A 24,615-nucleotide genomic window follows, 5' to 3' on the forward strand; every position below is an offset into this window, starting at 1 on the left:
GAATGATGCAGAATAGTCTTACCAAGTCAAGAGATCATGGTTTTAATCCATCACCGTTTTTTAGCTCAATGCACCATCCCAGCTCAGAACCTGGCTATATGCAAATTAGTCTGTTCCTGTCCCAGTGCATGATGGGAACAGGGCAAACCAAACTACCAAGCCAATTCTTATACTGGTAAGGAAACAAGCTTCCGGGGACCGGTTTCTGGCATTACAGCCTTCTTCGGCCCGGCTTGCTTGAATCCTGATGGTGCAATGAGCAAGGGACTCACGTCTGAGCATACCCTCCCACACATAGTGTGGATAAACCGATTTTGGAAAAGGGGGGTGGTGATGGACAGAGTTTCTGAATGATGCAGAATACTCTTACCAAGTCAAGTGATCATGGTTTTAATCCATCACCGTTTTTTAGCTCAATGCACCATCCCAGCTCAGAACCTGGCTATATGCAAATTAGTCTGTTCCTGTCCCAGTGCATGATGGGAACAGGGCAAACCAAACTACCAAGCCAATTCTTATACTGGTAAGGAAACAAGCTTCCGGGGACCGGTTTCTGGCATTACAGCCTTCTTCGGCCCGGCTTGCTTGAATCCTGATGGTGCAATGAGCAAGGGACTCACGTCTGAGCATACCCTTCCACACATAGTGTGGATAAACCGATTTTGGAAAAGGGGGGTGGTGATGGACAGAGTTTCTGAATGATGCAGAATACTCTTACCAAGTCAAGAGATCATGGTTTTAATCCATCACCGTTTTTTAGCTCAATGCACCATCCCAGCTCAGAACCTGGCTATATGCAAATTAGTCTGTTCCTGTCCCAGTGCATGATGGGAACAGGGCAAACCAAACTACCAAGCCAATTCTTATACTGGTAAGGAAACAAGCTTCCGGGGGCCGGTTTCTGGCATTACAGCCTTCTTCGGCCCGGCTTGCTTGAATCCTGATGGTGCAATGAGCAAGGGACTCACGTCTGAGCATACCCTCCCACACATAGTGTGGATAAACCGATTTTGGAAAAGGGGGGTGGTGATGGACAGAGTTTCTGAATGATGCAGAATACTCTTACCAAGTCAAGAGATCATGGTTTTAATCCATCACCGTTTTTTAGCTCAATGCACCATCCCAGCTCAGAACCTGGCTATATGCAAATTAGTCTTTTCCTGTCCCAGTGCATGATGGGAACAGGGCAAACCAGACTACCAAGACAATTCTTATACTGGTAAGGAAACAAGCTTCCGGGGACCCGTTTCTGGCATTACAGCCTTCTTCGGCCCGGCTTGCTTGAATCCTGATGGTGCAATGAGCAAGGGACTCACGTCTGAGCATACCCTCCCGCCCAATAAAACCGAGCATCTCCCCATCATAAAGCAAGTGAGAGAAAAGAGCAGGGACAGGTGTGAGCAAGATTCGGCAGAGTGAGTGCGATGAAATGGGTTTATGGCCTGTTGTGCCTTGATGCTATCTCATTCGGCCACTGGGAGAGGAACTGACCTAACAGGTTCGGCCTGGGGCAATGGTTCCAACTTGCACAGGTCATAGGAAAGTCGATTAAGGTGTACGTGTCCTTTTGGAATCAAATTAGCTGGTTTATAAGCCTATGTGAAGGGCAACTCACAAAATGGCTGCCATACATAAAATGGAAGCCGAGGGTTCAGAATGATAATGACGATTTCGAGGTGAAATCGTCACTCGAATATGCTGAAAATGCTTGTACATGGTGTACTCGTCATTCTCTGTCTTTTGATACTAAATTCATCATGCTATGATGAAGTTTAATTCTCGAGTCCAGAATTATTACACGAGTTCAGAATTTTGCAGAACCACAAACCCTCCTTTTGCCCTTACATAGGCAATTAATCTATCCTCATGCTAATCTGAGTCCAGATCTATATTCCTAAAGTCATTGAGATGTTGCTGTAACATCATCCTAGTACTTAGTTCGTCTCTTGATACAGGCTTCCTTACACATGATGTAACACAGAGGCCACATATTGCAGAAGCACACTGTACGCACAGACAGAACAGGAAAAGAATGGCTAAGACCATCCCAATGACCATCAGAATTTTCCATCCCCAGCCGGATATCAGTTCCCAGAACCATCCCATTAACGACCAATCTCCTTTATCCACATGAATAGATTCGGAAATCTTATGCAGTTTGGAGATGGCCTGGTACACTATTGGAGCATTATCTGGAATGAAAACACAGCAACTCGATTGGATCAATCTACATGCCCCACCTCGGTCTGCAAGTATGACATCTAATGCGACCCTGTTCTGAAGGGTCATAAGAAGATCCGACTGGAGCTCAGCAGTCAAGTTACTAAGGGCACCAGCAGTTTCTATTACGGCGGACTCAACTACCCTTGTCAATTGCCTTATGTTCCTGCTGTTAGCCATGGATCCCCAGAACGGCAGAAAACCCTTTGCGAAGTCCCTAAACTCTTGTCCTGCAGTGTCTTCTTTGCTCAAGACACCTCTAACTATCCTTGTCCTGTGGTAGTCTGCCGCTGCTGTGTAGGTGGGAGGCAACAGGAACAAAACAAAACACGAGCCCGAAAAGTCAGTGGGCAACCATGTATAGGCTCTATCATGGCAGATGAAATAGGTACCCTTAGCTGCTAAAAACGCAGGGGAAGTCTGAGACCCAAAAACATACGTTTCAGTACAGACACTCTTCCCTAACTGAGCTCTGGGATTCTTGCCAGTACCTTGCAGACACAGGTGACCCTGATGGGGTACAACCCAAATCGGGGAAGATATCTTAGCTTGCTGTTTCTCACTCAGAGTAGCTCCATATCCTGTCACGTTGCATCCTATATAGGCAAGTGTCTCATCTTCGGGGGTAGTTTCGTGGGAAACAACTTCCTTGATCATGTCCACTATACCCTTAACCAGAGCACTATTCTTAGGATTGTCTTCTATAGAACGTAGGGGGTGGACTTCACGAGCACATATGAACATCGTTCTATATGCCCACACAGAACCATTGTGGCTGAAGGGCAGAACCAGATAAGGGATACCTTTATCCGTGGTGTGAGGCATAAGACCGCACACCCAACAGTTAGTTGTGTTCATTACAAGTTGGTGTTGGTGCAAGAGCTGAACAAAGGAGTTATTGACAAACTCTAATCTCCTATCTGATTCATGTTCAGGGAGGGGTTGAATAGAATGTGAGGAAACAGTAGAAGGGGGAGGTATAGGCGATGAAGTGGGTGCAAATGTTACTCGAAAAGAGAACAAAACATAACTTATCAGAAATATCATCATACTGAATAACATAAAAATGCACAATATCAAAAAGCTTTTCTTTGTCATTATATTACAGATCTTGTGTTTAAAGTTAATTTCCTTGGCAGGTCTCTCCATCTCGGAAAACTCCATCCTCTCTAAAGTGCTGCCCGCAACGGGAGGTTGATTCTGCTAAGGAATGCCTCTGTCAGTCCAGGGCAACTCCCTTAGACCAACCAGAACTGCCGACCTGACATCGTCAGCTGCACCCCAAAGACTTTAAGCAATTGCGGCCCTAGCAGCGGAACCCGGATGGCGGTTCAAAAAAACAAAAATAAGCCAAGTTTCTTAGATGGGAGAGCTGCACTTTAAAAAATAGTACTAGGAAGGAAAAAGATTTTTATTAGTCCATAGGTCTCGGTCTCAAATTGTAACGTTTATTTCCAGGTACTGTCTGATCCTGAAACAGGAGTTGAGGCTCCAAAGTGTTCAATTGCTTGGATGGTGGCACAGCCTCTTGCAAAATGTTCTCACTTTCACGTTCAGAGTTAGTTCCTTTTACACGTGCATCACTGAAAGGTAGGAAATGTGGCACGGTCTCAGTTCCTGAGTCGCCGACACCCTCCTGGACCCACTGGTCATACGGCAGAGGTAAAGGGATCCTTTTACAATGGACCCCGTGGATCCAGTTGGCCTTCCCCTCCACTCGAACTGCTGATCTTGTGGAAAGAAGGACGAGGTGCGGTGCGGTCCACCTGGGCTGGTCGTTTTTGGTCCGTCGGAAATTCTTAACGAGGACCCAGGATCCAGGGTCAATTGCGTGTCCTGGAGTTTCAGAGACCGGAGGCAGGGTGTCGTGAACCTGTTGATGCAAAACACGCAATTTAGCCGTCAATTCGTACAGATAATCAAGCAAAACAGGGTGTTCGATCTCGCTGAAGTTGGTGTGTCTAGGCAGTCCCCATATATTGGCCGGGCGACCAAAAATAATCTCATAGGGACTAAGTTTCACTCGTGAATGCACAGTCATTCTGGTGGATAGGAGTGCTAAGGGTAGAGAGTCAGGCCATTTAAGACCTGTGCTCGCTTGAATTTTGGCCAATTTAAGTTTTAAAGTGCCGTTGTAGCATTATACTAATCCAGCTGATTGGGGTGATTTGCAGCGTGGAACTTCTGTCGGATGCCTAGCCCTTCACATACATTCTTCATCACACGACCCACAAATTCACTTCCATTATCAATCCAGACCATTCTAGGCATTCCAAACCTGGGGAAGAACTCTTTCACAAGGGCTTTAGCTGTGGATAAGGCAGTGTTGTCTTTTAGGGGGTATGCTTCTACCCATCTTGAGAAGGCACAAACAACAACGAGTACGTATTTTAAATTGTTGCACCTCTCCATGTGAATGAAATCTAGCTGCAAAACCTCAAACGGATACGTAGGAGGTGCAAAATTACCAGCTGGAGTTGGGGTTCCCCTACCAGGATTGTGTTTCAGACACACCATGCAATTCTTGACGACATTCTCTGCACACTTGGGAATTCCTGAATTTTGCCATACTGGAGCCAACAACTTACAAATCCCTTTCACACTGATGTGAGCCATTCCATGAGCCATTGTAACTACTGCAAGCACATATGCATCGGGTAACAACCATCTCTGATGTTCTGACAATTCAACCCAACAACCATTTGCATCCATTTTACCCGTACTTTCTCTCCACATGCTCAACTCTTTCTCTGTGGCCTCAGCTTGAATGGACTTCACACTCTCTATCGTGTCTTCACACATTCCAACATCACCAACCCATCTTGCAGGGCCTGCAACATACATTCGGCTCATCACATTCCTTGCAGTTTCTTTCGCGACTTCGTCAGCAAATGCATTTCCACGACCGACATCATCAGTGACCTTCTTGTGAGCACTACATTTCACAATCGCCATTTGCAGAGGCAAGGTCAGTGATTCAAGAAGCTCATTCACCAACTGACCATGCTGAATCTTAGCTCCATGCGAAGTCAGGAACCCACGTTCTTTCCACAATCGTCCAAAACTGTGAGCCACTCCAAATGCATACTGACTGTCGGTATAGACAGTCACTTTCATTCCTTTTGACAACACACATGCTCTTGTAAATGCAATCAATTCTGCTGCTTGAGCTGAATTATGTGGAACACGTGCAGCTTCAACAATTGTATGCAAGGTCGTAACAGCATAGGCTGCAGTCGTGTCACCATTCGGGAGCTTGAAGCATGAACCATCCACCCACAATGTACCATCACATTCAGCAAGAGGAGTGTCGTAGAGATCTACTCTCCCTTTCGTCTCTTCCTCTGTTCTAAGAAAACAATCATGCTGTTCTGAAGCATCTGATTCCTCTACAATTGGCAACAACGTAGCTAGGTTTAACACGTTACATCTTTTTATGTGCACATGACTTGCTAACAATGTTAATTCGTAACCTGACAATCGAGCACTAGTTAAGTGCTGTGTCTTGGTTCTATTTAACAACGCGTCTACTGCATGTGGGACCATCACGACTAGCGTATTATTCATTACTAACCCAGCAGACTGTCGAATAGAAACAGCTGCTGCCGCTGTGGCTCTTAAACAACTTGGCAATGCTCTAGCTACTGGATCCAAAGTCGATGAAAAATACGCGCATGGACGTTGTTTGTCCCCTAACAACGGAGTCAACACTGATAATGCAAAACCTTCCTTCTCATGGACATACAATGTAAAGGGCTTACTGTAGTTGGGGTTACCTAACACAGGAGCCAAACATAATGCTGTGCGCAATTCAGAAAAACTTTTCTGACACTCTTCAGACCAAGGAACGGGATTGGGTGTGTCTTTACACGTTAATGCCACCAAAGGTTTGGCCAATAACGAAAAATTTGGAATCCACTGTCTACAGTACGATGTAATGCCCAAGAAAGCACGCACTTCTCTCTGTGTTCTTGGCACACTCACTTTCGCTATTGCCTGAATTCTTTCTGGGGTCAGTTTCCTTCCCTTCTTCGATAAGAGGTGACTGTGATCCTGTCCCGCTTCCAACCCCGCCAGGACTACAAGCCCCTCATGACTCACCGGTATCCAGGGGGCCCCACAGCAGTCCTCGCTGCCGAAACCCCGTAACACACCACCATGACAGAGCGGTAACAGTGACTCGAAGTATCCCGCCCCTCTCTTCCATGCAGGAACCAATCCCCGGACGCCGCCAACAGGAAGCACTTGATTGCGACCCCGGAAGTCCCGCCCCTACAACAGTGAAAAGCAACCCCAGCGCCCAGGACCCGGTCGGAGTATCGTGGCAGGATTCTCAGGCAGACGGAGAGGACGGCGGAGAAGAGAGAGCGGAAGAAGACGTATGGTCGGAAGATTGGTGGAGTCCCTGAGGAGGTGGCTGAAGAGCGGCCGTAGTCCATCGGAGGGCTACGGCGGACCGCGTGAGTACCTAGTACCCCTTTCTGAACACCCTAGGTGCTCAGTGTACATAGTGTAAAGTCTCTCCTATTTAGGCACGGAGCACGGTAAAGATCCTCTCACTGTATATTTTGTAAAGCACGCTCATGACATTGTCCCTCTCCCCTCACTCACCCTTCGGACACCCTTCCTACTCCCTTCCTCCTCCTTCGCCCTCCTTCCTCCCCTTTTCCGCACCTATCTTCGTTTCTTGGTCCCACACGTATCCGGTGTTGGTGTCGGGAGATCTGCTGTCCCGCAGTGCTGGTCTAACGGTCCCTTCTTTCTCTTATTGCCCTCCGAGGTACCTCCCCGACATCTGATCCGACCCGAAGGCCAACAAGACGGGATCCGGGAAAAAGAAAGAAGGACCGGACGAAGACCCTCCACACGGAAGGACAAGACCCGACGCCCCGGGAGTCACACCACCTGTTGTTCTCGGACTTTCTTGTGTACTTTAATAAATCAGCATAGCCCACTATATACGGCCTCCTTGCCTGCTATTTCAGCCCGCAACAACCGCCCCTTCACAGGTGGTGTCAGAAGTGGGATTCGCTGAAAGCATGGAGGCCGTCATGAAACGCATGGCCGACTCCCAGGAACAACTCGGGAAATTGATGGAACAATTTCTAAAGACCGCAGAGGATGACCGGGGCCAGCTCCATGACGTGCTCAAGGGTCAAGGGACCGTACAGGAACAGGCCCTGGGCAAACTAGCCGATGCTATAGGACAACCAAGACCAACGGCCTCCCTGCCTTCCGTAGTGCTACAGAAGTACGTCCCGGGGGAAGACCCGGACTACTTCTTTACTAACTTTGAGAGACTCGCACAGGCAGCGAACTGGCCCGCTGATCGGTGGGGTCAATACCTCGGACCCCTTCTGACGGGGGATTTACAGGCCGCATACCAGCAGGCCAATATCCAGGGCAACAATCCCTACGCCGACATTAAATGCTGTATCCTGGAACGTCTCGGTGTTGATGACGACACGTACAGGATAAGGTTACGACAGGCCAAAGAAGGGCCTCAAGAAAACCCCCGGGCTCTGTCCTTCCGGATTAAGGATCTCACTAACCGCTGGCTGAGACCAGAGACCTCCACCAAAGAAGACATCCTGGAAAAAATCTACTTGGAACAGTTCTTGAACTCCCTGCACCCACCAACCCAGAGATGGGTGCGCCAACACACCAGGCTCAACCTCGAGACGGCGGTGGAAATAGCCTGTGCTTATGGACGGGCCCAAGACATGCAGCGCCACAAGGAAGAACCCGTCCACCGACCGCATCCCCTACACTCCATCCGTCCTCCCCGCCCTCTGTTACCCCGAAGACAGGAACCAACACCTCTTATGCCCTCTCCGATCCCGTACCGGCCTCCCAATCCAGGCCCTCAGTGCTACAACTGCGGCAACTTTGGACACATTGCCCGTGTATGCACCCAGAAGGAGGTACCGATGGAGATAGGCTTTGCTAGGAACTACGTCTGCCATGTACCAGGGGACTCACCCCCTCCCTTCCATTGCCCCGTGTCTATTGAAGGTCAGGAGGTCCTCGCCCTTGCCGACACTGGCCGCCGTCAGAGCGTCCTCCGTCCTCAAGATCTGACTCTACCCCTCGGGAACCCTACCGGAATGGTGGCTATTCAGTGCGTCCACAGGGACACAAAACGGTACCCCACCGCTCAGGTACGGGTGCAGCACCCCGGAGACCCTGGTACTGACCTCACAGTCGGTCTTGTGCCGGCCTTGCCCGAACAAGCCATCCTGGGAAGTGATTATTCTGGGCTACCCCAGCTCCTTCAGGATACCACCGACTCCCTTGTCCAGTGGTGGAAAGAGGCCCCATATTCCCAAGGCTTGCCTTCGGCCCACAACGAGATCAAACCACGGAAAACAAAGACCCAGAAGAGGAAGGAGAAGAACAACCCAGCCTATGCCTACCCTGTGACCATCGCCGAACACCCATGGCAAACCTACCAGGAGTTCAGGGCGGCACAACAGGAGGACCCCCTTCTTCAAGAGGCGTGGGGAAGGGCCCTGGACCAAGAAGACCCCACGCAAGTAGGTCCCTACTTCTTCAAACAAAAGGGGTTGTTATATAGGAAGGGAGGGCCTCATCAGAAGTCACAGCTATTGATCCCAGGCCCCTTCCAGGACAAGGTCCTTTTTCTAGCACATAGCCACCTGTTGGGAGGACACTTCGGGGATGAAAAGACCAGCCAAGCGGTCCTGGACAAGTTCTATTGGCCAGGGGTGCATCAGCGGGTAAAAGCCTATTGCCGCGAATGCGCCATATGTCAGAAAACCAGTCGATATCGACCACCCAGGGTTCCTCTCCAGCCACTCCCACTCATCGACGTCCCGTTCAGCAGGATAGGGATGGACATCATAGGACCCCTTCTTCCCTCCCGAAGCGGGTGTCGCTATGCACTGGTCATAGTGGATTATGCCACTCGTTTCCCTGAGGCATTCCCGTTACGTCAACCCACAGCACAGCATATAGCCAAAGCCCTAATCACGATGTTTACCCGGGTGGGGTTTCCCCGGGAGATTTTAACCGATCAGGGCACACCTTTTGTGTCGTCTCTTCTAAGACAGGTCTGTGCGCAATTGGGCATCAAACAGATCAGGACATCAGCATACCACCCGCAAACGGACGGTCTGGTGGAGCGTTACAACGCTACCTTGAAGCAGACGCTGAAAAAACTGATAGGGTTGGAAGCCAGACGCTGGGAAGAGATGTTGCCACTCGCCCTTTTTGCGATACGCTGCAAAACACAAAGCAGTACAGGATACTCGCCCTACGAGCTGTTATATGGTCGGCCACCTCGCACTCTCCTGGACATGGCACAAGAAGCCTGGGAAGCAGAACCTGATCGCACTCGACCCTTGCCCGAGTACGTAGAGAACCTAAAGACTCACTTGGCCGAGATACGCGAAATCGTGAAACAGAACCTGGAGAGAGCGCAAGATGCACAAAAAAGACTATACGATAAAGGAAGCCGAACCCGTGTGTTCGCCATAGGTGACTTGGTCCTTCTAATGATGCCTTCCTCAGACCAGAAGCTCTTAGGACAATGGCAGGGTCCCTACGTCATTCGGCGCCAGGTGACCCCTGTTACATATGAGGTGGAACTGGATCCCACAAGGGGCACATCCCAAATATACCACGTAAACCTTCTAAAAAAATGGGAGGGACCCCGTCCTGTCCTCACCGGGTCAGGGCTTCCCTCTGCTTGTCCCTTTGACTCCTGCCTGGATCCCGCCCTATCCCCTGAACAGACGAGGGCCCTCCGTGTCGCTCTGTCACCCGTCAGCGGGGTCTTCTCCTCCTGTCCAGGAAGGACCTCGGTTACCGCTCATTGCATCGATACAGAAAAGTGGTACGATTGAGACCCTATCGAGTCCCAGAGGCCCGCAGAGCTGTTATCCGAAAGGAGATCGAGGACATGCTCACGATGGGGATCATCGAACCATCGGTCAGCGACTGGAATTCCCCGATCGTCCTTGTTCCCAAACCCGACGGGTCGGTCAGGTTTTGCATCGACTTTCGGGAGGTCAACAAGGTGTCTACATTTGACACCTATCCCCTGCCGAGAGTGGACGAAATGGTGGAAAAAATAGGGAAGGCCAAATATATTTCCACCCTCGATCTCTGCAAGGGTTACTGGCAGATACCCCTCAGAGACCAGGACAAAAAGAAAACCGCCTTCTCTACACCGGAGGGGCTGTTTCAGTTTCTTGTTATGCCTTTTGGGCTTCACGGGGCCCCTGCTACCTTCCAGCGAGCCATGAACCAGGTCCTGCGCCCGCATTCCCAATATGCCGGGGCTTATTTGGACGATATCGTCATTTACAGCAACAGCTGGGAGCAACACCTAAGGCACGTTTATGAGGTAGTATCCTCCCTGGGTTCCTTTGGATTCTCCATCAACCCCGCCAAAACCACCCTGGCTGCCCAAACTGTCCAGTACCTCGGTTTCCTTCTCGGCGAGGGGCTTATCCGACCCCAGAAGACCAAAACCGAGGCGATCCAGACCCTGCCTTTCCCACGAACAAAGAAAGACCTCCGGGCATTCCTAGGTCTCCTGGGGTATTACCGGAGGTTTGTTCCCAACTTTTCCCAGAGGGCGGCCCCCCTCACTGATCTCCTGAAGAAAACCACGCACACAGACCTCGCCCTTAAGGAACCCACTCCTGAGTTATGGCAGGCATTTACTGACTTGAAGAGAGCACTAACCTCCAGCCCGGTCCTGATCAGCCCTGACTATTCCTTGCCATTCATATTGCAGACAGATGCGTCTGAACAGGGATTAGGCGCTGTCCTCTCCCAAAAAGACGAAACAGGGAACGAAAGGCCCATCCTCTTCCTCAGCCGCAAATTGTTCCCCAGGGAAAAAAACTATGCAGTCGTTGAGAAAGAGGCATTAGCGATCAAATGGGCCATCGAAAGTCTTAGGTACTACCTGGAGGGACGGGAATTCACAATTTACACCGACCACGCCCCCCTGGAGTGGATGGCTCGGAACAAAGGTCATAACGACAGAGTCCTCCGCTGGTTCCTGTCTCTCCAACCCTACCACTTTAGCACTCGCCACCGGAAAGGCACAGAGCAAGGCAACGCTGACTTCCTATCTCGCTACCCTTCCTCTCCGACCCGTACAAGTAGGACAGCTAGGGGAAGGGAATGTGATCCTGTCCCGCTTCCAACCCCGCCAGGACTACAAGCCCCTCATGACTCACCGGTATCCAGGGGGCCCCACAGCAGTCCTCGCTGCCGAAACCCCGTAACACACCACCATGACAGAGCGGTAACAGTGACTCGAAGTATCCCGCCCCTCTCTTCCATGCAGGAACCAATCCCCGGACGCCGCCAACAGGAAGCACTTGATTGCGACCCCGGAAGTCCCGCCCCTACAACAGTGAAAAGCAACCCCAGCGCCCAGGACCCGGTCGGAGTATCGTGGCAGGATTCTCAGGCAGACGGAGAGGACGGCGGAGAAGAGAGAGCGGAAGAAGACGTATGGTCGGAAGATTGGTGGAGTCCCTGAGGAGGTGGCTGAAGAGCGGCCGTAGTCCATCGGAGGGCTACGGCGGACCGCGTGAGTACCTAGTACCCCTTTCTGAACACCCTAGGTGCTCAGTGTACATAGTGTAAAGTCTCTCCTATTTAGGCACGGAGCACGGTAAAGATCCTCTCACTGTATATTTTGTAAAGCACGCTCACGACATTGTCCCTCTCCCCTCACTCACCCTTCGGACACCCTTCCTACTCCCTTCCTCCTCCTTCGCCCTCCTTCCTCCCCTTTTCCGCACCTATCTTCGTTTCTTGGTCCCACACGTATCCGGTGTTGGTGTCGGGAGATCTGCTGTCCCGCAGTGCTGGTCTAACGGTCCCTTCTTTCTCTTATTGCCCTCCGAGGTACCTCCCCGACATCTGATCCGACCCGAAGGCCAACAAGACGGGATCCGGGAAAAAGAAAGAAGGACCGGACGAAGACCCTCCACACGGAAGGACAAGACCCGACGCCCCGGGAGTCACACCACCTGTTGTTCTCGGACTTTCTTGTGTACTTTAATAAATCAGCATAGCCCACTATATACGGCCTCCTTGCCTGCTATTTCAGCCCGCGACAACCGCCCCTTCACAGTGACCTAAGTAGGTCACTTCTTGTCGACAATATTGTAATTTGGAAAGTGACACCTTGTGATGCAAATCACACAAATGATGCAACAAAGACAACGTGGCTTTCTTACATATTTCCTCAGTATCTGCAGCAACAAGTAAATCATCAACATACTGAATGAGTGTAGCACCTTCAGGTAAAACAATCGTATCAAGCTGTGTTTTTAGAGCTTGACTATATATTGATGGACTTTCACAGTAGCCCTGAGGGGCGCGTTTAAAGCGGAAGCTGCGTCCTTCTAAACTGAAGGAAAAACTATCCCTGCTCTCCTCAGCAATCGGGATGCTGAAGAAAGCATTCTTCAAGTAGATCACCGAAAACCAGGTGGCAGAAGCTGGAATCATAGTCAATAATGCAATAATGTCGGGGACAACTGGAAATTGTGGCACAACTATTTTATTCACCTCTCTAAGATCAATCACAAATCTGTACACAGGTGGCTGAGAGGGATCAGTTTGTTTTAAAACAGGCAGAACAGGACTATTGCAAACGTTGCCTCTTGTCTCTTCAATCACATCTTTTTCAATTAGCTCGTAAACGATCGCTAGCAAAGCTTTCTCACCTTCACTAGAAATTCTATATTGGGGAATTCGTGGCATTTTAACATTGGCTTTCAATGTTACAACATATGGTGGTATTTCTAAAAGACCCACATCATTAGGACCAGTAGCCCAAAGACTATCAGGAAGAAACGACAATTCTGTTGGAAGTTTATCCCTTGACAAATACATTGGAGAAACCACTTTCTTACCTAAAGTCAGTTGTACTCCTGAAGGAGAACAGTACAAAGTCGCATACAATCTTTTTAACAGATCTAGTCCCAACAAGTTTTCACCACAACCTGTTGTCAGAATAAGGGGTGCTTCTAATTCACAAGGACCAACAGAAAGAGTCAAAGGGTCAGAAATCGGATTTCTAACTGGGGCGCCAGAAAAACCTACAGAAACATTTGTTTCGCCAGACAAAGGTGCGCCAGGGAGTTTGGAGTGCATAATAGAACTCTTTGTAGCACCAGTATCCAACAGAAAAGGTTCTGACACACCTGATGTAATCACCTCAACGTAAGGTCCATTCTGATCTACTGGAACTGAAACAACTCCCTCTCTTTGTCTATGACTGTCCTAGCAATCATTACCTTCCAAATACTCATCTTCTGTATAGTAATCATCAACATAGTATTGAGCTGTCCTGCCAGTTGCGTTATTCTGCTGATCAAACCTATTCATAGAATTTTGAGGTGGAAGGGGACGAGCGTTCTGGGGACGTTTCCACGTCCTCTACCTCTAGGCGCTTGCTGAGCACCTCGACCTCTTACACCAGAAGCACCATTTGCACGCTGTAACAAAATAGGACAACTATACTTGAAGTGACCCTCTTCCTTGCAATACGAACACTGATTGGGGCCTACAGGGACAAGTGGCTGAGTATACTCGACTCTTTGCAAGTTCCTCTGATACTGTTGGGGCTGCTGATAATTACTCTGATAGTTATTTTGACCACCATTAGTCTGACCACTACCACCACGTGGCGGATATGCTTGCTGTAACAAAACCTTCGTTTTCAGCTCTTTAGTTTTCTTTTCTGCTCTATCTTTCTCGTCTTTGTCTCTATTTTCGTAATACTGGGCAGTAGCCAATATCTGTGCAGAAGAGGAAACTGCCCAAGAACTTTCCGAATCTTTTAACTTTTTACACAACTCAGGAAGCAGATTGTGCACGAATTTATCGACGAATAAACGCTGACCACCTTCTGTGGTCATATCTTGACCACTGTGGTCGACAAAAGTTTCTTCAAACCTGGTGAAGAAATCTGACACCATTTCATCTTTCTTCTGCTTACATGCAGACAATTTATCCCAATTTACTCGCATGGCAGGCATTATAGTTTTCATGTAATTAATAATCCTACCAGGAAGTTCTGCTACTAAAGGCTCAGGTTTAGAACCACCAATTTGTAGGGCATCTGCAGCAGCAATATTAGCCCATGAGTCACCCAACTCTTGATCGTGATCTGTATGACGAATCTTACCCCATAAAGGCTGTGGAACAACATTTCCAAATAACATATCGATATCGGCTAAATTCATGATACATGACCCAGCAGTCTGTGATAATTCTTTGTAATACCCTGCAGGATTTTTGCGGGGATCAGGTAATGTCTCAACTGCTCTCTCGTGTCAAAAGTAAAGGTCCCAGTTACAAAATGGACATCAGAGGATGTATCCAGGGTCAGTATTATTACTGAAGGTATCTAACTAAAGACATCATGCCAGTTTGATGGGCGGGAAAGGCAAAGATACAGCAGGGGACAGTAATTCAACAGTAGCAAATACTTAAAGCTATGACAGTATCTGAGACATATCGCAACAAATGTTTGGTAAAAACTCTTGTTTCAAATTTATTAACATTATCAAGTGACACAATTAATGAATGACAATACATGTAGGTATTTAAAAACAATTAAAAAAACATGATCAAATTAGACAAATGCACTTTTATACAAAATGAATTTTAAAAACGAAAAGAATCACAACGGTCGACGCAGCGTTTCGGTTTTCTTATAGAACACCTTCTTCAGGACTGATTCTAGACAGTTAAGAAACACAGAGTTACCATCTGACATTTTGATGCATTATTTAACAACACTATCTCTGTTATCCATTTCTATCACATTTCATATTTTTATAGTTGCATATCTTTTTTTATAACCCATACCAGTTTTATACATTCTGCCCAGATAGATGAACACATGATTTTTTTTATAGCACAGAAATATGACATCTACATGGTGTCTTATACTCATCCCCCTTTGGTTATTCAGTATCGTCTCTCTTTCACTGCATGACTACACAGATCAAATATGTTTGCCTTTCCCTTGGAATTCTCCATTCCAATGCTGTTCCTTACATTAACAAGCATTTTCTGATATCAGCCTACCTTATTCCAGAAAAGTGAAAGTGGCTCTACTGGAGGGTAATGACTGGCCCCAAATGTTTTCTAAGGGTGAGTTTCACGATCTGCCGTATTCAATTCGCAAATGTGATTGATCTAGAAAGAAATTTTTATTTTTAGATGACCATCTTTTGGTATTATTAATGTTTTTATACCTGGTTTCTACCATATTCCAGATAGACATTCGCTTACCTCCATACCTCTTTTATTTGGGTATTCAACCAATATTCATTCCGTAGCCATCTGTGTTTATAGTCGGGCTTCAGGAAATGTATATGGACCTAGAGAGATAGATATATCCCTTAGTATATATATTTACAGGGATCGTCCTACATCTATTGGCTAAAGAAGTTTTAAGCAATTAGCCTACTACCTTTTGGTCTGCTATATTCTTCCTGGGAATTGCTGCCAGGAGGAGCCACCGTGATGATTATTGCCGGGAAAGTTCTTTGTCTGGAAAGATTTAATTAATCACTCACTTATCCACTCTTTAAGTGACCCATAATCACTGTTATCATATTCACACACACAATATCCCTTACCCAATGAATAGGGATTCAGGCGCCGTTGGTTACTTGATCCTCTTTCTTACAATTGAAGATCACCGGCCAGCATGTCGCTTGACTGGGAATAATCACGCGAATGTATAATTATCTGTAAAGGTATAATGCAAATATAGTTGATAGGATTTTTTACTTATACCATTTCTTTTTTTGTCATGAATCCAAGTTACTAAGGACTTAGTTTGTGTATCCCAGAGGTTCTTTGTTTATCTTCATGTGCACACTTGAAAAAAATTTAGGCACATTTTGCTGTTTAGGCAAACTTTAAAAAAAAATTGGGCACATTTTGCTGTTTAATTATATTTTCTATTTCATAGTTACTCCTATTGCAAGTTTAAAAAAATTTTAAGCACATCTTGCTGTTTAGGCAAACTTTAAAAAAAATTTTAGGCACATTTTGCTATTTAGTTATATTTTCCATTTCCTATTTCCTCATATTGCAAGTACCCTTATTATTAATTACTAATATCCCTGAGTTAGGCTAATCTTTTGTCTCTTAATAGTTTCAGTCGGCCTCCCTGCTCCTTTCTCCTGGCAGCGCGTCACCTCTGGTCAGTTTCCCGAATGTAGAATACATTGCCGCTTTGTTGCCGGCTTTAAATATCAGCCATGTTCTAATAGGGCGCTTGTTTTACGTCCCCTGATTGGTTAAAGTGTAGACTGTTATGGGGACTGTTGCTAGGGATCTTGACATCGCGACCTACAATCATGCCCTCTGCGAAATCGAAACGCACACGACACAACTCGGGCGGGTTGCATTCCAAATCATTGTCTTCTAAATCTTCACAGAGGAAAACACACATTTGTTCAAAAACGTATCTCTGTTTTGGTGCTTCCCATTGACGGAAGACTTCCATGACAGACTCTACATCATACCTTGCAGTGTCGATAACCCATTTATGCGCTAATCGATTAAGTAAATCTCTCTCTCGATAGTCAGGCAGTTGACTCCGCAACTGTCTTCGTTCTGTGTTAGGGGTCGTAGTAGGCGACCCGAGGAAGGGTGAGAGAATATTAGTAACAGTGTTGGCCATTCTCTGTCGAACGGAAGGAGAAACTGACGGAAGAACGGGCCGAGAAACAGGGTGAGATAAGGTAGAAGTAGAGGCAATAGCAGAGGGAGCATCAGGAAAAATAGAAGGTGCACTAGGCAAAATCGTAGAGGGAGCATTAGGAGGAGTAGAAGGTGCACTAGGCAAAATCGTAGAAAGCACAGGAGAAGCAGATGTGATCGGTGGGCCTTGAGGAGGCTGCACCGAAGGAGCGGGAGCCAGCTGGAGAACAGCTGGTGGGTGCTGTGGAGGAGGAGGCATAACAACCACAGGTTGCGCAACTAAAGGTTGCGGAAGTGCCGTAGCATTCTGTGCATAGGGGGGTGGCGAATTTAATAAATGTGCCATTAACGGATCTTTTTCAATGCTTTTCGCTGCATCTTGCTTGGGACGCGACAGAACTGGACAGCACTTATCTATCACCATTTTACGTTGCCTGTGCAACTGCTCACTCATCTGTTCTTCTTCATTGTCTTTAAACTGCAAAGCAGCTTGTATTACCGAAATACCCCTCTCTCTCTTATTTTTCTTTTCTAATTTAATTTCCTTCTGTTTGGCTTCCTTACGCCATAGTCGGAAAGAGTCAAACATCGCAGGCCGGGCTTTCTTTTTGAAAAGTTTAACTTCTTTTTTTTTTCTTTTTTTTATTGTAAACCAGGACAGTACATTGGATACACAGCATTCTATACAAAGAACAAAGGAAAAAAACAGTTGGTATGATTTCGATTAGAACACAAGAGAGAAATAAAAAAGAACCATTAACAGTTTGAGAAACCAGAAGACATTAACCCCATGACATTACGTACTACCACTTAAGGTTGGATTTATTCCATCCCTCCAGCGTAGTACGGGACTCCAGATTGCCTCTCCCAGCTTCCTAGCCTTCAGTCCCCTGGTAGCATAAATTGATTTCTCATAGTTGCATACCGCTAAAAGGCGAGCTAGCCACATTTGGAAGCTAGGGGGATCAGGATCTTTCCAACGAGCGGATAGAATTATTCTTAGTATTGCTGTGCCAATAAAAGCAAGTCTTTTTTCACTTCTTGACAGCTTGAGTGACCCATCGAAACCCATTAAATATAAGCAGTCAGATAGGGGCACACTGTGGCCAAATAATGCCACATAATAATCTGAAATCATATTTTTAATTAAATCGAGCTTACAGCAGCAACTAAACATGTGGATACTATCTGCAGGCCCCACTGCACATCTAGGACAGAGATCATTTTCTCTTTTCCCCCAAGTGTGCAATTTAGCTGGGGTGTAGTACAAACTAAACAAGGTTTTGTATGACTGAGCTTTAAGGTTGCTAGACATAAGAAGACGATTTGAAAGTTCAATGCATTTATACAAATCAACATCAGGATTCTCCAACTTCTGTGCCCACATTACTTTGGTTTTCTCAAGATCGTCCTGAATTTTGAACATAAAGGTATCATACAGGGTGCCGATTCTAATATTGGGTCTACTCATTAGCTCCAGCAATTCGATATTTGACAAATCCACAAATGATACATTGGCTTTAAGTTTAGCAAGCAATTGAGCATACTTAAGATAGTCTCCATTAAGTAAATTATATTTCAATTTTAAATCAGAAAAGGTGGTTTCAAAAGCCTAAACAAGAAATCATGAACCGTAAGGATACCCAGGAGTTTCCATTTTCTTGCTATAAAATCGAAGCCTATACTGGAAGTGAGAGTCGAATGCCACAAAGGTGTATATCTATTAATCTTACTAATATACATGTGCTTGCGAATCTTATTCCAGACTTTAAGGGCATTGGTTATAGTTGTGTATTGGGAATGATTTCTATAGTGGGAGGAATCTGTATAACGAAGGAACAAACCTTCAGCATTACTCCCAAGAAGGAGCTCGTAAATGGATGGTATCAAATTAGTTTCGCTGTTATCCATTGCACATTTTGGTTTGATCAGAGGAGCAAAGATCTGTAAGAAAGCGGCCCAGTGATACAAGGTAGTATTGGGGATGGATAATCCTCCTCTATCCAAGGGTAGAGACAACAGTTTGTGTGACCTCCTAATTTTCCCATGTTGCCAAATAAACTTGGACATAAGTGAATTTAATATTTTTAAGGTCTTGTCATCAATGGCAAGAGGAATGGCCCGGAGCAGATGAAGAAACCTAGGTAGCACGTTCATTTTTAAAAAGTTGGCTCTGCCTATTATTGAAAGATAGAGGCAATTCACTCGCTCAAGGTCATTTTTGATTCTAACTAGGAGAGGATCAAAATTTATTTCAATGATGTTTTTAATATCTGGGCTGATCACAATTCCCAAATATATGGCTTTATTCACAACCCTAGGATCCGTACAATCTATATTGTTGGTACATACGATTACTGTTTTCCCCTTATTGAGAGAATACCCCGAGTATTTACCAAACTCGGTAGTCAGACTTTCTATAGTAATGATAGCCTCGGAAGGATCAGGAGTGACAACAGCTATATCGTCTGCGTATGCTAATACTTTCGTTTGGTATTGACCGCAGACCACTGGCTTGATTAATTGGGTCTCTGAGAGTTTTAAAATTAAGGGGTTAATATAGAGTGCAAATAATAAAGGGGAACAACGACATCACTGCCTAGTGCCCCTGGATATATTAATGTGAGCGGAGTCATACCCTAGTACCTGAATCTTAGCTTTGGGCGAATAATACATAGTTTTAATTGATTCTATAAATTTGGGGCCGAAATTGAGACGCGACATGACCGCCCATAAGAAAGTCCACGAGACGCGGTCAAAGGCTTTTTCTGCATCCAGTAGGATCATTGACATCTGGCCTCCCGTAGCAGACATGGCGTCAAACAAAGTAATAACTCCATTAACATGGTTGGTAGTCCCTTTCCCTGGGATGAAACCATGCTGCCACGGGGAGACCAGATGTTCAATGACCCCACTCAGTCTGACAGCCATCACCTTAGCGTATAATTTGGAGTCCGAATTGATTAATGAAATTGGACGGTAGGAGGTAAGAAGTTCAGGGGGCTTACCTTTCTTTGGGAATACAACAGTATTAGCTTGATTCCAGGAGTCAGGAGGTATCCCGTTATATTGAATGCCTAAGAATAGATCATGGAGAAGCGGCCCTAGCTGATGGATCAATATTTTATATAAATCAATTGGGATTTTATCTGGGCCTGCAGCCTTACAGGAAGACATTACCGCTAAAGCAGCAAGCACTTCTTCTATTGTAATTTCCTTTTCTAGATCTCTTCGAGAGTAGTCATCAAGAAGCTTTTCTTCGTCTGGGTAGGTAGCTAGCAGTATATAATTTCTGGTAGTATTGTTGGAATTGCTTAGCGATATCCTCGGTTTGGTTATAAACCTGACCATTATCGTGAATAGAGGTAATATTGTTAGGGGTGATCTTTTGACGTGTACGTAGTGCTAACCGTCTGCCAACTTTTTCTCCGCACTCATAAACATCCTTTCTATGTGCTCTGTAGGTTTGGGCCGCGCTCTGGCAGAGATTAAGGTTAAGATCAGTTTTTAAAGCTATGACCTGATACATCTCGTGTTTCGCATCACAGCCTCGTGATATTTGTATAATATGTTTTTGCTCTGCTTTTAATAGGGCTTGCATCTTTAAATTATAATCATTAAGTTGCTGTTTCCTAGCGTGATTTTGAAAGCTGATAGTTTCGCCTCTAAGAGAAGCTTTAAAGCTATCCCAGACTATATTCCTAGGAGCGCTAAAACGATTGGCCTCAAAGAATTGTGTAGTCCAGTGTTTAATGTGAGTGATGTATTGGCTATTCACCAGCAATTTACGGTCAAATGTCCAGGGCCTACGTTGACTAGCGGGATCGGGTGTTTTAGTTGAAAAGATAAGAGGATTGTGGTCCGAAATGATCTTCGGATGTTTGCTAATTGAAGACTGTGCTAAGAATTCGTGTGACACAAAAAAATAATCAATCCTGAAGTGTTTCTGATGAGGATTCGAGAAGTAAGTAAACCCTGGGTCATCTTTGTTTGAATGATTCCAGAAGTCAACTAAACCTAAGCTATTAGACAGTCTGGCAAGTGCTTTGAACACCTTGGGTTTACGACCTACGTATTTCTGCTGAAGTGGAGATAAGGCAGATTGGGTTTTAAGAGAAATATTAAAATCCCCACAGATGATGAGTGGACCCTGCCAAGACGGAAGCTCTGATTCTTGCAATTCAAAGATAGCTGGTTCATCTTGATTAGAGCCGTAGATAGTACAGATTGTGATTCCTAGGGCCAATTTAGCCACCGCCCACCTGCCATGCGGGTCTGACAATTGCCGGATGGCCGTTCCGAAATGAGTTTTTGCCATGATCGCCACCCCCCTTATATTTGAAGTTTGAGTCGAGCTTGTCAATAAGATGTAACCCCTTAGTTTATACAGAGCTCTTTTCTCCCAGGGTATATGCGTCTCCTGGAGACAAAGAATATCGACAGGATTTAAACGAATTAATTCCGCCAGGAGCTGTCGTTTATTAGTAGTCAATAACCCCCCTACATTCATTGTTTGAATCGTTAGCTTACCCGTTATCATAGCTGTATGTTGACCGATATGTATTGCGTGAACCTAATTGAATATGGTTAATATACAGTGAAATCTCCTTGTGTTTGAAGTTTGTTTTATTATAAATTATACATACTGTGTATCCTTTTAACTGGCCTGGTTCTTTTTTTGATTTAGATGCTCCCCCCTCTCCAACCCCCACCCTTCCCTACCACCCTTGAGCAACCCTCCCCCAAAACCCCCTCCCCACAACCATAGCCATTCAGACTCTACCAGAGTCTGGGTGATTAGAAGCAGAGCTAAACCTGAGCTACCAACTTAAATTTATACTGTATATATGATCACCGTAGGATCACCAACCAGAGGAACAAACGTGCAAACGTGGACAGACGTGAGAAAAGAAGAAAAAAGGAGATTCAGCCACAGAGTTATCACCAAAAAGTCTAAAAGTCTAATCACTGCATCTCATCTAGGTAAGCTTTGGCTTTAATCTCTGAGGTAAAGAATGCAGCCTGTCCTGCACGTACAACTTTCCGTTTGGCAGGATTATTCAGATAAGCTTGAGCGCCTTTATCCTGGAATGGCTTGATCAATGAGCGTAAGCGCCATCGCCGCTCAACAGTTGCATGACAGAAGTCAGGTCTTGTAAAAAAAGAACAGTCATTAAACTTCAGTTTACGATCAGGCCTGGCTTTCTCTGCAACTATCTGCCTCAACAAAAAGTTTCCAAAATATACTAAGATGGCTCGTGGATATACACCAGGTTTAGTAGGTAGTTTAAAAGGGATTCGATGTGCACGCTGTATTTCCAAATCTAAGTTCCAATCATTCAATTCAGGCATTGAGTCTCTAAGCATTTTCACTACAAAAGTACGGATGTTCTCGCCCTCGATATTTTCCGGAATTCCCAAGATTCGTAAATTACTACGGCACTGCCGATTCTCGAAGTCCTCGAGCTTCCATTTCATATCTATTAACTCAGCTTCTTGCAGCTTAATTTTTTCAGTGTTGACCATCGCTTCGTTCTCATTGAGGAGCACTCTTGACTCGATCTCAGTCACTCTCTCTCCAAATGCAGTGCAGGTCTTAGTGAGCTTTCTGACTACCCCTTGAACCTTTCGTAGTGCAGCTCTAGATCTTTTACTGTCTAGGGTGGTCTCCTCCCTGTGGGCTGCAATAGCTTGCAGAATGGTCTCCACTGCTGCTGAAGAAAACTCGCTAGGGTTAGGGTGCTCAGGCTCATGTGTAGGGGAGAGGGACAGCTTCGGGGGGGGATGGTCCCCCTCAGTGCCACTAGGCAACGGTCTGGAACTTGCACTTGGTTTGGTACGAACTGTATTGGTTTTTAAGTTATCTTCGTTAGTGCCTTCTGAGGAGCTGCATATATACTCCGACCCCTGCCCCTCTGTTAAAATCTAGATTGCGACGTAAACATTATCGGCGCCATCTTGTCCCCTTTTAGCTCAAATGTGCGTGTAAGTAGCAGCCATTTTGAACGCCATGGCCTCTCTGCCCACTGCCGATAGCCAGCGCGTCTCTCTCTTTCCCTCTCTGACCCCGCCAGCATCCCCCGCGCGCTGCCAGCCCACGTCCTCACATGCTTGGGCCATAAACCACCCCTTCAGCGCGGCCCTGCCTCGGAGCCACATCCCGTACCCGACTAACACCTCCCTCCGTCCCTTTAATGATCACGCATCCTTTGATGAACCCCTTCCTCTGTGCCCGATTGTCCCGCCCGATCCCAGGCCATCACCTAGCCCTGCGGATACAGTTTATTACCCCTTACAGTAGGAAGCTGTCCCTCTTCAAAGAATCTATGACTGATAAAAGCCCCCACCCCATGAGATCCGATCAGCCGCACACATTCCGGGAGCCGGCGGGATATCCAGCTGCGCAATAGTCATCACCTACTGAGATTGGGGTGGGGACTTTTACTGTAAATATGTGTGGGAACGGGTTTGGAGCGGAGATTCCGAGGATGCCTTTCCGTACATCAAAGTATTGACAAGAATGTGTTTTATGTAATAAAGCAATACACCTGTGTATAAGATGCGTTTAGAGCACCTCGAGAAGATACCCTGTTGTCTGATTTGACGTGTTCTGCTCCGTCGGAATAAACTCCTGTTTCTTGCCTTCTGTCTCCAGCGCCTGCCTCTTTGTTTGGTAATCTCGAATGGTATGAGAGGTGGCTAACGCCGGGCAAATACTGAAGGGTTCTTGGTCGAATTCGGCCCTACCTTTCGACAATTGGCGTCCCAAACGTGGGGCCCATCAGTGATGCGTGGATCCAGTGGGAGAGGTCCCAACGACAGAGTGAATGACTGCAATGATCGGGAAGAGCTCCTGCCCGATAGACCCTCGTCTGGCAGACGATCATCCGAACTTCACAGGTTCCGAGCAGACCTCTCTCGAGTGATCTACGGTCCTGACTGGGAACCATCAGGAGTGCCACAGCAATTACGGAGAACAGAGGACGATCAGGCGCTGGAAGCGGAAGACGAGAAACTGTCCATGCGGTCCGGGTAAGGTCGTGTAACACGACGAATTGCGAATTGATTGTTTGATTGTTTGAAAATACTAGTATTACTCATTTGATTGTTTCTGAGAGATTCTCTATTTGCAAACAAGCACAGAGTCGCCATACTCTGTTTAGTCTTTGCAGGTAGTGAAGGGTAGGTAACGCAGGCCTTTGCCCCCTTTGTAATCCGTCGTGCCTACTTCCCTCTCCATTTGATTGATTGTTATCCAAGCATTTACTGTTTTGGAATTGGTTCTCTTTGGATCATTCTCTATTTACAAATAAGCACAGAGTCGCAATACTCTGTTTAGTCCTTGTGAATAGTGAAGGATAGGCAACGCAGGCTTTTGCCCCCGGTGTAATCCGTCGTGCCTATTTTTATCCCTCATTTGATTGATTGTTTGTCCGAACATTGATCGTTCGGAATTGGTTCTCTTTGGGTTATTCTCTATTTACAAAAAAGCACAGAGTCGCAATACCCTGTTTTGAAAGTGACTGGAAACACAGAACCCCCAGACGCTGTATACGGAGGAGCAGGGAGGCCAGCCGTTTTTATTCAAATGCTTTACAAATTGAGATGACCAAAAGCTTGCCGATGAAGTACATTTAGCACGCGGCTACAGAAATTATACAAGCA

The 24,615-nt window shown here is 46.3% G+C and overlaps 1 long non-coding RNA gene across 1 annotated transcript; it reads right to left on the reverse strand.

Moving 5' to 3' along the window:
- Window positions 1-15,318: 15,318 nt before the first annotated feature.
- LOC144790643 (uncharacterized) lies at window positions 15,319-15,988 on the reverse strand. The gene is made up of 4 exons (XR_013602243.1): window positions 15,876-15,988; window positions 15,707-15,786; window positions 15,526-15,614; window positions 15,319-15,429 (listed from the first exon to the last, which is right to left on the reverse strand). It is a non-coding gene; the product is annotated as an uncharacterized LOC144790643 (long non-coding RNA).
- Window positions 15,989-24,615: the final 8,627 nt, after the last annotated feature.

The sequence above is a fragment of the Lissotriton helveticus genome, chromosome 11 (genome assembly GCF_964261635.1).
Source record: "Lissotriton helveticus chromosome 11, aLisHel1.1, whole genome shotgun sequence".
Classification (NCBI taxonomy): domain Eukaryota; kingdom Metazoa; phylum Chordata; class Amphibia; order Caudata; family Salamandridae; genus Lissotriton; species Lissotriton helveticus.